This window comes from Lasioglossum baleicum, chromosome 7 (genome assembly GCF_051020765.1).
Source record: "Lasioglossum baleicum chromosome 7, iyLasBale1, whole genome shotgun sequence".
NCBI lineage: Eukaryota > Metazoa > Arthropoda > Insecta > Hymenoptera > Halictidae > Lasioglossum > Lasioglossum baleicum.
The window spans coordinates 17787853-17800616 of NC_134935.1; the positions used below are offsets into that span (position 1 = coordinate 17787853).

Sequence of the window (12764 nt, forward strand, 5' to 3'; positions counted from 1 at the left end):
GACCAGTAAGAGTTCAAAAGAGTGTAAGAATAACGATGTAGAAATAATTAAAGTGAGAATGACCACGCAGACAAATTTTATTTTGCACGAAGATCCGCAGTCTATTGATAAGTAATAAATTCCAAAAAGTATAGTTTTTCTTCTTCGGATACAGCTTCGGTGCCCGTCAGCGTTAACGAAGACGAATAATTAAGGTTCAGCGGCGGGTCTCGGCGCGGGCGGTCCAGGGGTGGGTTTTCTTCTAAGCATCAGGAATTACGTTGTTTCTCGAGCCGTCGATTCGCCCGTATAATACAGCCGGTAATTAAGTTCTCGGTGAAACCAGTTCCCGGGGCCGGTTATTTCGCGAAAACCTCGGGCGGCTTAATCACGATTACCGCGAAACGTGTTCCATCGATCCTGTATCTCACAATCGGAGGCCCCTCGGTCCCCTTGAGCGACGATAATTAATGAATAGGACGCGGCCGTGGAAGGAAACGAAACCGTGAGAGAAATAGAGAAAGAGCGAAAGAGAGAGAGAGAGAGAGAGAGAGACCGATGAAGGAGGAATAACGAATTCGTGGGCGTATTTCTCGGAAGCGCGCTTCTCGACTCTTTTACCCTCGACTACCCCGGTCTTCAGCGAGCTTCTTTTTGCTTTCGCACCTCGTGGTCAGGAACGTGTTTTCACGCTTGTCTCGAACCATTCTCCGTGTCGCGGTGGCCATGCTCTCGTAATTCGACCCCTCTACGAATGGTGTGAATATTATGATGTCCCGGCATTCAGGTGCCAGCCGGGTACAATGGGCGAAGTGTTGATTGCCCGAAAACAACGCGTTTTTTTATCTACCACCGAGTCTCCGTACTTTGTTCCGATGCTCACTGTGCCACTGCCCTTTCCTCTTGTGGGATGTTCAAGGACCACGTCGTCGGTTGTCCACCGTGAGCAACGAGACCTCTATCGATTGCACCGGCCGTTTCTTCGAGGCTTCTCAACATAAACAGACAGGGAACCGAAACGAGGGACTTACGAACGATAGAATGGTTCGCTGAACACTAGGATTGCTGTCGAGATCGAGTTCGCAGTGTCCCGTCCTAGCTTCGGTTTGCGGACACTTCAGAACTAACTCGGGCTCGAGGATTTTACAACTAGATCGGCGGAGATGTGAAAATAAAGTACTTGTACGGTTGTAATTGGAGACTACAAACATTTCTAGTCGGAGATGTTCAAAAGAAGTTGAAGATAATTCATATTTGCAGAAGATCTTCATACAAAGATGAAAGTCTTCTGCATCACTTGCGAGAGCCAGGAGCCGATCAGAAATTTCTGCCAATGAAAGTAACGTATCATCGTTTAAGATTTTTCAAATTTTTCTTAAATTTCATCTATTAATTTTTCTCATAAATGCACAGAATCCTCTACTCGTTACCCAAAAGTCACTTGAGGAACTAAGAGCGTCTGCAGTCATCGTGTATCTCTATAATTATCATCTTTCTATTTCCACAAGTATGTCGATGGAGTTTAAGGGTAGTTATAAGTAGGTAACAGGTTACGTTAGAACAAAGGAAATCGTGTCAGAGCTTACTGCACCTCCAAAGTGTATTATGATCAATCACTTCCTGCTCGTAGGAAAACTAATAAAATATCCCAAGGATTTTAAGGGTAGACGAATGAAGAAAAGAATGAAGAATGAATGAAGAAAATCACGCCTGAAACTTTCTGCAGCTTCAAAGTCTACAATGACAAATTATTTCCTGTACCTAGAAAACTGATTGAATATTATTCTACCGCCCGATTAGCAGTCTGCGGTTTCGTATACAATTCGACTGCCTGATTAGTGGACTACCACGATCAGAAATACCGTCGAGATAGGAGCAGGGCCGATTCGAGCGTGTTTCTAATTCGCCCGAAATTTTCCCGGGCCGTTATTGAATCGGCTTGTATAATAGACCCAGCTCCGCAGAAGCTGGTCGACGTGTCTCCGGCAGGCTGTACCTGGCGCAAGCTCGGCTGCATCGGGCAGCGAGAGCTTGGTTCAGCAGGAACGTCGGATGGCAGGGCGTCGCGGTGCCATTCACGCGTCCAATTAATACTGAAATTGCAGCTATCAGGCGGCGCATTAGGCACTTCCGTGTGATTAACGCGAGCGTTCCAACGGGCGCGAAGCAGCTTTCAAAGTCTCGAAAAGCCTCGAACCGGCTGAAAGGAAAGTATGGCATCCAGAGACAACGCCGCCCCGTGTGGCCGCGCGCTCCGCGTTTCGCTAAATTACATTAAACACTTCAGACTTCGGGCTCCGCGCTCGATCTCATACGAAACGCATAATTACGTGTCCTCGCGGAAAATTCAAGAGGGTTAGCCGGTGGGACGCGGTTTTTAGCGGATCGCGAGGGACACGGGCAGAAGCAGAAAGACAGAAAGAGGAAGAGAGATAGATTGACGGAGAGAGAGAGAGAGGGAGTGGTGCCGACGCCTTGGCAATTCCCGAAATAAATTCACTTCCAGCACGTGTAGCGATGGCAACAACGCGCCCATCCCGGCCGCCCCTTATGTAATATACTGACAGAGAAGAAGGCCAGGGGAATAGATGAACAGAGACATCTGACTGCCGAGAGATATCGCTAGACAGAGGGAGACGCGGAAAGTGTCACGCACACACATGTAGACTGCGTTCGCCGCGCCGAACCGGCGGAAGGCTTAAAACAGAGAAAGAAACTGTCGGTGGATAGTTGCAGGGCGAGTGACAGAGAACGGAAACACCCCCATAGCCTAGCTACCCCTTTCGACTGGGCAGTGCCGGCATAAGTCAGGAATTCCAGGCACGCGGTATATTGCGCGGGGGTGGAGGCCCGGCGGTTATAAGCTATAGTCTCCGGCGTGGCATGGCATGCACAGCCATTTACTTCATTATGTCATTAAGCTTAATGGCCCTGGCCCTAACACGGCTCTAGACTATAGCCACTTCTACAGTTCGTCCCCATTAACTCCTCTCTCTCTCTCTCTCTCTCTGTCTCTCTATCTCTCTTCCCTCCTCCCCTCCCGCCATCTCGCTTTCTCTCTCACTCTCTCTTTCCGACGACGACCCAGCGCACCACTTCTACACCCACCGGACGCCTCCTCCTGTCCACCCACCGGGCGCGGCCTGCCGTATTCTCTCTCCTGTCTGCTGGCATCCTCGTGAACCAGCCCCGGGCTCACAATGAGCATCGACTTTACGCCGATGACCGGCTGAAATTGCCGGCAGCATCCTGGAAAATTTACTCCGGCGACCGCGCGGCAACCTACCGGCCACGTCGATTTCGAGAGGACCCGTTACCGCGAGTTTATTCCCGCGGACATGGACGAGACACCGCTTCCAGCACACCTCCAGGGACACTTCCACCTCCGTGCGACGACTGACAACGCTCTTTTCTCTCACTGACGAGGAATTTTTGCTCTTCGCGGAGAATGGAGGTCGAATGCCGCTCTCTCCGGAGCCTATTCCGCTCGATTAAGGGGCCGGACTCGTGTAGATGGGTCAGAAATCGATTGTTTTAAAAGATTGTGTTAGGCTGTGTAATAGTTTATAATTTACAGCCGAACTGTTATGTAGTTTATAATCTATGGCTGTTGCCAAGATATTCGAGGCAAGGCATGCTAACAAACAGAAGACAGTGCCTTGCTGACTGTAAGCTGAGCAACATGCACATATAATAAATTATTTTTACAAAAGCCAATTTTAGAATGCCAATGTTCTCGATCGAGAAATACTATTACAGTTTACAGGTTTATTATTATGTAGATCACTTTTTGAGCTATAAAGCTCATCTTTTAGAACCCACAAAGAAACTATCGTTGATATTGACATTACTTTAGCTTGTCAGATTATGAAGATTGATCAACCCATTATTGAGATATGGCAGCCATGAGAAGTAAAATATGTTGCTGGAACCATACGATAATTTAAATGATAATAGTGATGATAGTTGCAAATCAATTATACTGTTTCATCTTAAAATATAGCCAAACATGCATGGAAAATTATGATGCTGCTTCATAAAATTACGTAACGAAGATTGCCACGTTCTAAATACATATGTATTGTTTCTGATAAACGTATTTAAAAGAGACTACTTTTTCTCTAATCAATTTGGAATTTTTCTGTTTATTTCCCTCGAGAATGAAAATCGAATATCGCTTTCCTAGTAACTCCTTATTCTCAATTCACCCTATTGTTTTCCTCGAGAGATAAAAGTAATTCAGAATGAAGATCGCTACGTTCTAAATATGTCTTGTTCTTGATTAATGTACTTAAAGTTGGCGGCTACTTCTTTGCGATTTCGAGGACGAAGGTCGAATGTCGCTTTCTTAATAGCTTCTCTTCTTCTTCTTATTTCAACCCCTATTGTTCTTCTCGAGATCCACATAAATCAAAATGAAAATCGCTGCCGTCTAAACACGTATTATCCGTGATCGATGTGTTCAAAGTCTGCGATTACTTGTTTGCCATTTCACATTCTATAAAAATTAATTATTTCAAAATTATTCCAACTTTATTTAAATATAGTACAGCCGTTCAAAACTTATAAATAGAGGTTTTGAGTTGGTAAATTGTTGAAATGATTTATGTTTGAATGAAAGGGTGAGCGCAAAAGAGTTCATCGAAATGGCAAAGCTCGCCTAAAACGAGTTACGAATTAATTATGTATATTCAGAATAGATAAAGACTAATGTTGATTCATAGAATTTTCATTTCCTCGCTGAAAAGGGTTTTCATTTCACGGAATTTCTTACGGTCATTAGATCGAGGGGGCTGGAAAGTGGATCGGCTTCGAGACGGTTCGCTCACGTCTCCGATGTGAATTCCGGGTTCACGTGTGTGCTCATTGTCGACACCGATCAACGGGGATAGATTTTACGCTGATGACCCGGTAGAATTGCCGGTAAAATTTACGGTATTCATAAGACTAGCGCGATCATGTGCGTGGCAGCAGCGTAGTCGAACGAGTTTCCGCCGTGCAACCCCTTCCAAATCTGCGCTCGATGGAGACGCGAGGGTCGCAAACTTGTTACAGCACTGCTTGGGGTTCTAATAATTGGAGAGCGCCGAGCGTTCTGTTACTTCTGCCCGAAAATAAGGTAACTTATCGAGAGCGAAGATACTCGATCGCCTAAGGGGAGAAGTTCTCATAAACGGCTTATTTCTTTCTCATCAATTTTTACTCTTAGAAATTTGTTGCAAAGAGACCAACGAGCTAATCTTTATTCAACATTATAGGGAACAAGTGAAGAAATTTTGATGACAATCATATTCTGATAAATACATCCTTTTTTCGGGATGCATAGTTATTTGAAACAGATCAATGGAATTTTTTCCAATTTATTTGACAATTCTAACAAAGGAAAGACCCCAAGTGTCCGACTTGGATTTTGATAATCTTTTATGAGACGATGGTATATTGATCCCTAATGATGTCTGCAAAATATTAGGTGTTATTCAATAGTTTTAAAGATATAAACAATTGAACTTTCACGCAACCTGCTTACACATGCAAATCATAGTATATGAACAAGGTATGAAAGTTTAATTGTTTATATCTTTAAAACTATTGAGCAACTACACCTAATATTTTGCAGACATCATTAGGGATCCATATACCATCGAAGTCGGACACTTGGGGTCCTTCCCTTGTAAGAATATGAAAATGCCATAAGAAGATTAATTATGGCAACACTTTACAATGCAAAACCTGCGCTTTATGTTTTAGAAACGTGGTTGAATTTTGAAACTAATAATTTGGTTAAATATTTAGGTTCATGCTCTGAGGAATATTAGAAACCAGAAGTTAGTAAAATGATTATAAACGAAACTCGCTTATTTTACATATATGCAATTTTCGAATCAAGATCTTAATTTTAAGTATTGATATGGACATCTGTTAAGCGCCAGTAAATTAGTGATTTTTGGACGCAGCATTCTAGTTAGTAACACGTTGGATAGATCGACGAAACAATTTCCGATGCTTGTGTTTTTCATCGATTTCTATGCAGTTAAAATTTCACGTCGGCTCGTTCATTAACGAAGGACAGAATATGAAATTCAGCATGGCAGTTCCTGTGGCAGTTCAATATACGGGTGTCGTTAATAAACAAGGGTGAACATGACAGAAAACGCGCGTAAAATCGGACCGTACGGTAGCAGGTTTTATTAATTTGCATAATTTCGCGTTTAGAGGCGAGGTTTCCTCGGTCGAATCGATTCGGTGACGCGGATTAACAACGCCGCGCGAGCACGCTTTGAAAATAGACCGGCTAAACATCGGGAATTAAATGAAAAGCGGGGCTACGCGCTCGCGAAATTGTTTCGCGATTGAGTAATTTCATAATTATTCGCCGAGTGGCGATCTACATATGTTCGACTCGATAATACGGGCAACACGGATCGCTCAATGGCGCGATTAATTGTCCTATAGTTGTGGAGGCTTCGCCGATCTTCGAGGGAATCTATGCTTCGCGTGGATTGATTGTGCTCGGCGATCGAGGGCTCGTTCGAGATTCCATCGAGTCTCGGAGGTGTCGTCGGCGATTCTCACGGAAACTCGGCGTGAACCTCGTTTTAATTCGACCACCGAGGACCGGCGCGGCATGGCAGCCTGCTTCGAGACACATGCAACGCTTCAAGAAAGTGTTGACTGCCGGCTGTTTTCAAAGTAACCCAATATTTTTGTAGCTGAACTACATATTTTGTTCGCTGGCGCCAGACAAACTTACGTCCGCACATGTCGACCTAAATTTAGTCGACGACACGGCACGGCACGCCGCTCCTCGCCCCTGTCCCGGCTGTCACACCGCGAAACTTTTGTTGCCGAGTTCGCTCCATCGAAAGTTTCGAATACGTCCGTTCTAGATTCTTGTTCCGACAGCGACACTGGACAGGAAATAATTAAGTAATCAGCAGCTCGCGATTCGCAAACGAGCAGGGCAGCGTTCTTCAAAAATTCATTCAGAACGGATGTTGTACACACCTTGTGCTCGTCATACTCGTGGTCGGACTAGTCGGACACCTACGAGACTTTAAGTGTTATAAGTAGACTGCGGATCTCTTTATGCAAAATAATAAAAATTGTCTGCATCGATTGCAAGAAATAGAAACCAAATTGAATGCTATTTCTTCCCTTAATGATTTTAATAGAGAAGAAGTCATATATTGACAGCTGCAATTTTTAAAATTTTTCAAAGATATTCAATTTCGTCTTCTCTCAGTTTTGCTATAAATGCATAAAGATCTGCAGTCTAGTTATAAGTGATTCATATTTAAATGTTTTAAATTCATTTTTTGGAGAGTCGAATTCATTTTAATTCTGTTCACCCAATTAGTATTTAAGCGTTCATTTTCTTCTCCTTCTGATCAGTGCAGACGCGAGACAAATCACACGGCAGCGAGTTAATCCGGCCACTAGTCGAATTACTTGAAGAGAACAAGGAAAATGATATGATGGCTATATCGAGGCACTTAAAATATGCGTTTCTTGCCAAAAAGCAGCGAATAAATTGCTCCATTTCTTCTCTTGTAAATGATAAAGAGATTTGTTTGTGATATGAAGTTTATTATTTCATATGTAAAGGTGCGGAAACGTTGCTTCAGTGTTTAGAATGTAATTTGTTCGCGTTAATGCGACAAGGGGTAAAAATTCAGATTGCTGTGAGCCAAGCGAAGAGTAATGGATTCCGATGGCAAAACGCGTAGGAACGCACTGGTACAATAGAAGTGTACAGGGTGCGAGTAGAAACGAATGTTCGAGCCGTGTCGCGCGAAGTTCGGATTGGTAAATGGAGGCATTATTTGAAGCACCGGGAAGTTCTCTAATCTTGACAAAGGACGTCGACGGAGGAACGGAGACGAGGTGACTTAACGATCGGTCGGACAAACTCCTCAACGTCTCGTTGACTCCCCTCAAGGTCGACGAGAAGAGTCTAATTGTCCCTTCCAGAAGAGAGACTTGGCAACCTTTCAAATTTCTTTGCTTACAAATTCATAAGGTCCCCGGGAAATACACCTTCTTGAAGGAGATTTATTGAAATTAGTGCAATTAGCGGACTCCGACGGATCCAGGGTAGGGGGACGGTGGCGACGGTTCGGCAGTATCGACCCTTGCATCGATTACTGTATTATTAACAACATGATCTACTTCAATATCCACTCGTTCGATCGAGAAACTAATTACGCGATACGAAGTGCGAAATTTTTCGGCCGCGCACCGTTCGCAGGGTGTACAGTCTCGTTTTATAAATAATGCAAAGGCGAGATACTGCTGAGCTACGTGACACACTGTTTGCGAGCGACCAGAAAGGCATATTGTTAAATATTATGATATAACTAATCAAATAAAATTATTCAAGTACTATTTAAGACTGCTAAAATCGTATAAGTATATTATTTAAGAAGTTGGTGTTAAAACTGCATGTGTATAAGAGATCTGATACATGTAAATCATAAGATTGAGGGTTTTAGAGATGAAGAACAAACATATATGTATGCTCTACATACCCCTACACATTTGATTATTTTTTGCAGAATTATTCGATGTAGTTTGAAGATGATATACTTAGATTGAAGATTTCAATAAAAACTTTGAAGATAGAGGATTTATAGCTCAAAGTGATCCATAATAAACCTGCAAACTCTAATTGTGTTTCTTGATCGAACGCTCTTTAATATTAACATCGTAAAATCGGACATTTGCAACAATCTGATTCATTCCGGTTCATCACGAACCAGCTTCGTCATCGAGCACATGGAGTCCGATATCAATTGCACAGGACACAGGCAGTGGCGTCTTCAATTGAAGGAACGCATGAACGGGCCCGTTGGCGAGGCTCGCAAGGCTGTCTTTGAAAGGTGGAGCCATAAGAAATTTAATCCAGAAGAGCTCTCACATCCTCAACACCCCGTTTCAAACGGGCACCATTGTCTTTCTCATTCCAACCGACCCATCGACGCCGCCGGTTCGAAAGAAAAACGCTCGCGTGTAACCCCCGTTGCGCCGCGGCCTCGCGACAAATCCGCTCGGAGGTTCCTACTGGTATCCGCGCGTTCCTTCGGCGTTAGTTCTTATCCGTTCTCTGTATCTCTGCCACTCGGATTCTCTCCATCCTCGTCGTGCTGTCAGGAACTCGAGCCGAGAGAGAGAGAGAGAGGGAGAGAGAGAGAGAGCCAGTCGTCGTCCCATCCACGGGGCTCTGACGCTCGCCCTCTTCCGCTCAATGGAACGCGCGCCCATCGTGGAAAATCGCACCGGTGAAAAGGTGTGAATCTCCGGCCCTCGAAAAAAGGACGACAATGCCCGGTTGCTGGCGTCGCACAATGACGCCTCTAAACCCACAATGTAGCCACTGTATCTGCAGGAACGAGCGAGCGAGTGAGCGAGCGAACGACAGCAGCGAGAGGGCCTCTCCTCGCACTGCCACCCCCGCGACCTACCCCCTTTTCATCGGCACAATCCTGCCGCAAGGAGTCGAGGATGCCTGGTTGTACTCGAAAGCGCATTTTTCAGCCGCATAATATTTATTCGTCCGCCAGCCGTGTATCGCTTTAAAGTGGCGACGCGACGGGTGAAACCGAAAACTCCCATCCCGATCGACAGACACGAGATGAAAAGGGGCCCCGAGGACCGTGGAAAAGAAGGAGAAACAATGGAATAGAAATTTCTACCGAACCTGCCAAGGATGAAAAAGAAAGCTGCTGCTGCACATGGTTTACCACCTACCACCACGCCCATTCCTGTCAAAATATTTCCCGACGAAGCGAATCAACCCCCTGTTTTTCCACTCCCCCAGTTTCTTCCTGCTTCACCGAGTTTCCATCCCGTGCGAATCCTTCTCTTGCTCTCGTGCAGCCTACCTACACAACAGCGATCCCCGCCTTTCGGAAAGGGTTACCTACGAAATTTCTGCACGCCGAGTACGATTGTGCGCGCCTCCGTTCGCAAGTGTTAATCGGTGTGTGCCCGTCGCATGTACGCACATACGTGGCGTGGCACTGATCATTGTTCATTGTGCAGCGCCGGCCTCGCAGGACATGGCGTCCTGCCATTCCAGCCGCTTTTTGTCGGAACCAGCTGAGTCAAAATGGCCTCCGGACGGTGACGTCACGATTTCACGTGCTACGCACGCAATAGGTACACGCATCGATCCCGACTACTTCAAGGGACGACCAATGGGTACCTAGGAAGCATCACCCGGCCAAGACAATCGACCAGACTGGCTTAACCGGGTAGGCCACCTTTATCGTTTGAGAAATCGACATTTTTTGCAGGTATTCTTGTGTGAATCGATTTTGAACATTGCACATTTTTCATTTATTATATTCAAATTATTATTTAATTCGTGCCGAGCAAATATCTGGAACTTTTGACTGGGAAAACGTGAGAAACCATGTGACCACTTGTAGAAACGAATTTTTATCGCGATATTGTAATTCATCTTTGCTCAACAGAAAGCAAAGTTTAAAATCTGCTTCGGCGGCCGATTTCTAGCAACAAACCGTGAATAGGTCGGCAGCAACAATCGGAAGCGATAAGTCTATGCGGGCAGGAGTGCTCCCGCGATAGAGTCCACGTCGAAATTCTCGATCCTATTATGCTCGCAAGGATTTGCTTTCGGGCGCACGCGTTCCACGTTAATTACAGTGCTAATGAGCTTCAGCGAGTAATCAAAGCAAATGTTTCATGACACGAGCGAGCAAACCGTTTGACGGTTTTGCTTTTCTGTGGTGTGGCCTTCGTTTGCCGGCCACCTTTTCCTCGGGGCTGCGTATATGTATACAATTTCTGTCAGGCCGCGCTTCTAAGCTTGCTTTCCGCCATCGCGGAAACCAACGGGTTCCTCGAACCCCCTAATTCCAGGTATCGCGAGCGAGCGCGTGTCGACCTGCTGAATTTTATTTCTCGCGGCTCGGATCTGTATGTTATCCGCTGGCATGTTTTTGATCACAATTCATTCGCCGTGTGTTTACCCTGCACACCCGCGCTGGTACAGGCTCGCGCAGACAAACCGCTGCTCCAGGCACTGACTGTTACTAATTAAGGGCGGTTTCAGTACGCGTGTTAATTCTTAATTAATATCTTTGTTGCCTCCTCCGACGTGGCAGCCCTCGGCACCCATTTCTCGCTCGCTCGTTCGTCTCTCCTTCTCGCGCCCTTTCTCACCCCCTGATCTCGTCCCTCTCACTCTCTTTCGCATCCCTTGTCCTTCTCTTTCGCACACTTTATTTTGCGCTTCTTCTTTCACCACCACCACCATTTTCCTCGTTCTCTCTCCTTCTCCGGCCAGCGTCGACGTCTCTGTTCCACCTGTTCTCATCCTTCTACTCTCAGCCGGCAACCCCTTCTCCTTCTCCACCTTCTCGCCCCGTGCCTCTTTAGCGACACCCCAACTACACATCGTCCACCCACTTCGCTTCTGGAGTCTCTCGAATGAAAGGAGATGTATGGGAACACACGCGCATCCGAGCCACTATGATAGGTACAATCGGTCACGAGTGACGAAAGAGATAGAAGGAAAGAGAGAGAGAGAGAGGAGAGAGGAAGGAGAAAGAGAGAAAAAGCAAGAAAGAAGCACGCGGAGAAGCCGCGCGTTCCTACGATTTACCGCTCTCCACCCGCGGAGGATCTCTTTCGCGACAAGGCGAGGAATCGCTGGTTAACCCCTTTGTCCGTTCACCCTCGCGACGAGAAGCCGCGAACAATTCCGCGCGATCTGGTAAATTGTTTTTCGCTCTTTTCCTTTTCAACGGACGAGAGAGAGCTTGGAAATCTCCGGCTGAAACGACGCCGCTCGCTCGAGATTTCCACCGCGAACCAGACGCAGCGCCGGAGTCGCAAGTTAGCCCCAATTTACCTCGCTCCACCACAGTGTTTTATCGCCACCCAGATTTTTAATGAAATATCTTGCCCCGTAATCTCCCACGCTCTCGCATCTCCGTTTAGCCGCGGATTTGTTCGATCCGTACCAACGAGAATTCGGGATGCCTCCGTGATACAATGCGACAGGATTACCCACTTAGTATCCTATTAGTAGACTGCGAGTGGACATGCATTTATGGCGTGTCCACACTTCCGAAATATGTACACGGAATCGTGCGCACCAACCCTGGCAGAAAATATTTGATCGCAATCGTGAATGTGATTGTTGAGCGTATGTGAAATATGAAATACAAAAAATAATATTTATGTAATATTTCAGGGGACGCACAGTGGTCTAGAAGTCAGTTCTAGTGCGAATTAATTATGGTGCGAGGAAAACATTGACATTTTGTGTAAAAATTACTTTTAAATATTTGAGTTGATCGATCTACTGTTGGAAAACGGTTACACGTTATGGGTATGGTTTGTACGCTTCTTTTCAACAAAAAAGGGCGGAAAAATTTGCCTGCAAAAATTAAAAATTGCATAAACATCCGCAGTCTAATAATATACAAAATCATCGACCTGTATAACTATGTGGTTTCGATGATTGTACCTCAAGATATTCACCTCGACATTAAAGCCTAAATCACATGCGTCGCATGTGGATCTCCATTGAGCCATTGACATCTGAAGGATGTAGGATATTAAAAACGTAAAACATCGGAGGTTCGGATAACGGAGGTTCTACGATACTGATAAAAGTAGTTGTGCAGCGATTGTTCACTCTGTGAGAATGTAAATGAATTGTAGTTTATGGGAACGAGTTCGCTTCAGAGTTCGAGGTAAATAATCCAGTATTTCGGATAAGAAAGTATATGCGTCTCCTCGGTTTGGCAATC

General features: G+C 45.4%; 1 protein-coding gene across 4 annotated transcripts in view; it reads right to left on the reverse strand.

Annotated features, from left to right (window-relative positions):
• The window catches only part of LOC143211045 (uncharacterized), a 92202-nt gene that overhangs the window by 46132 nt on the left and 33306 nt on the right, over window positions 1-12764 (reverse strand). The gene's annotated exons all lie outside the window — the stretch shown is intronic.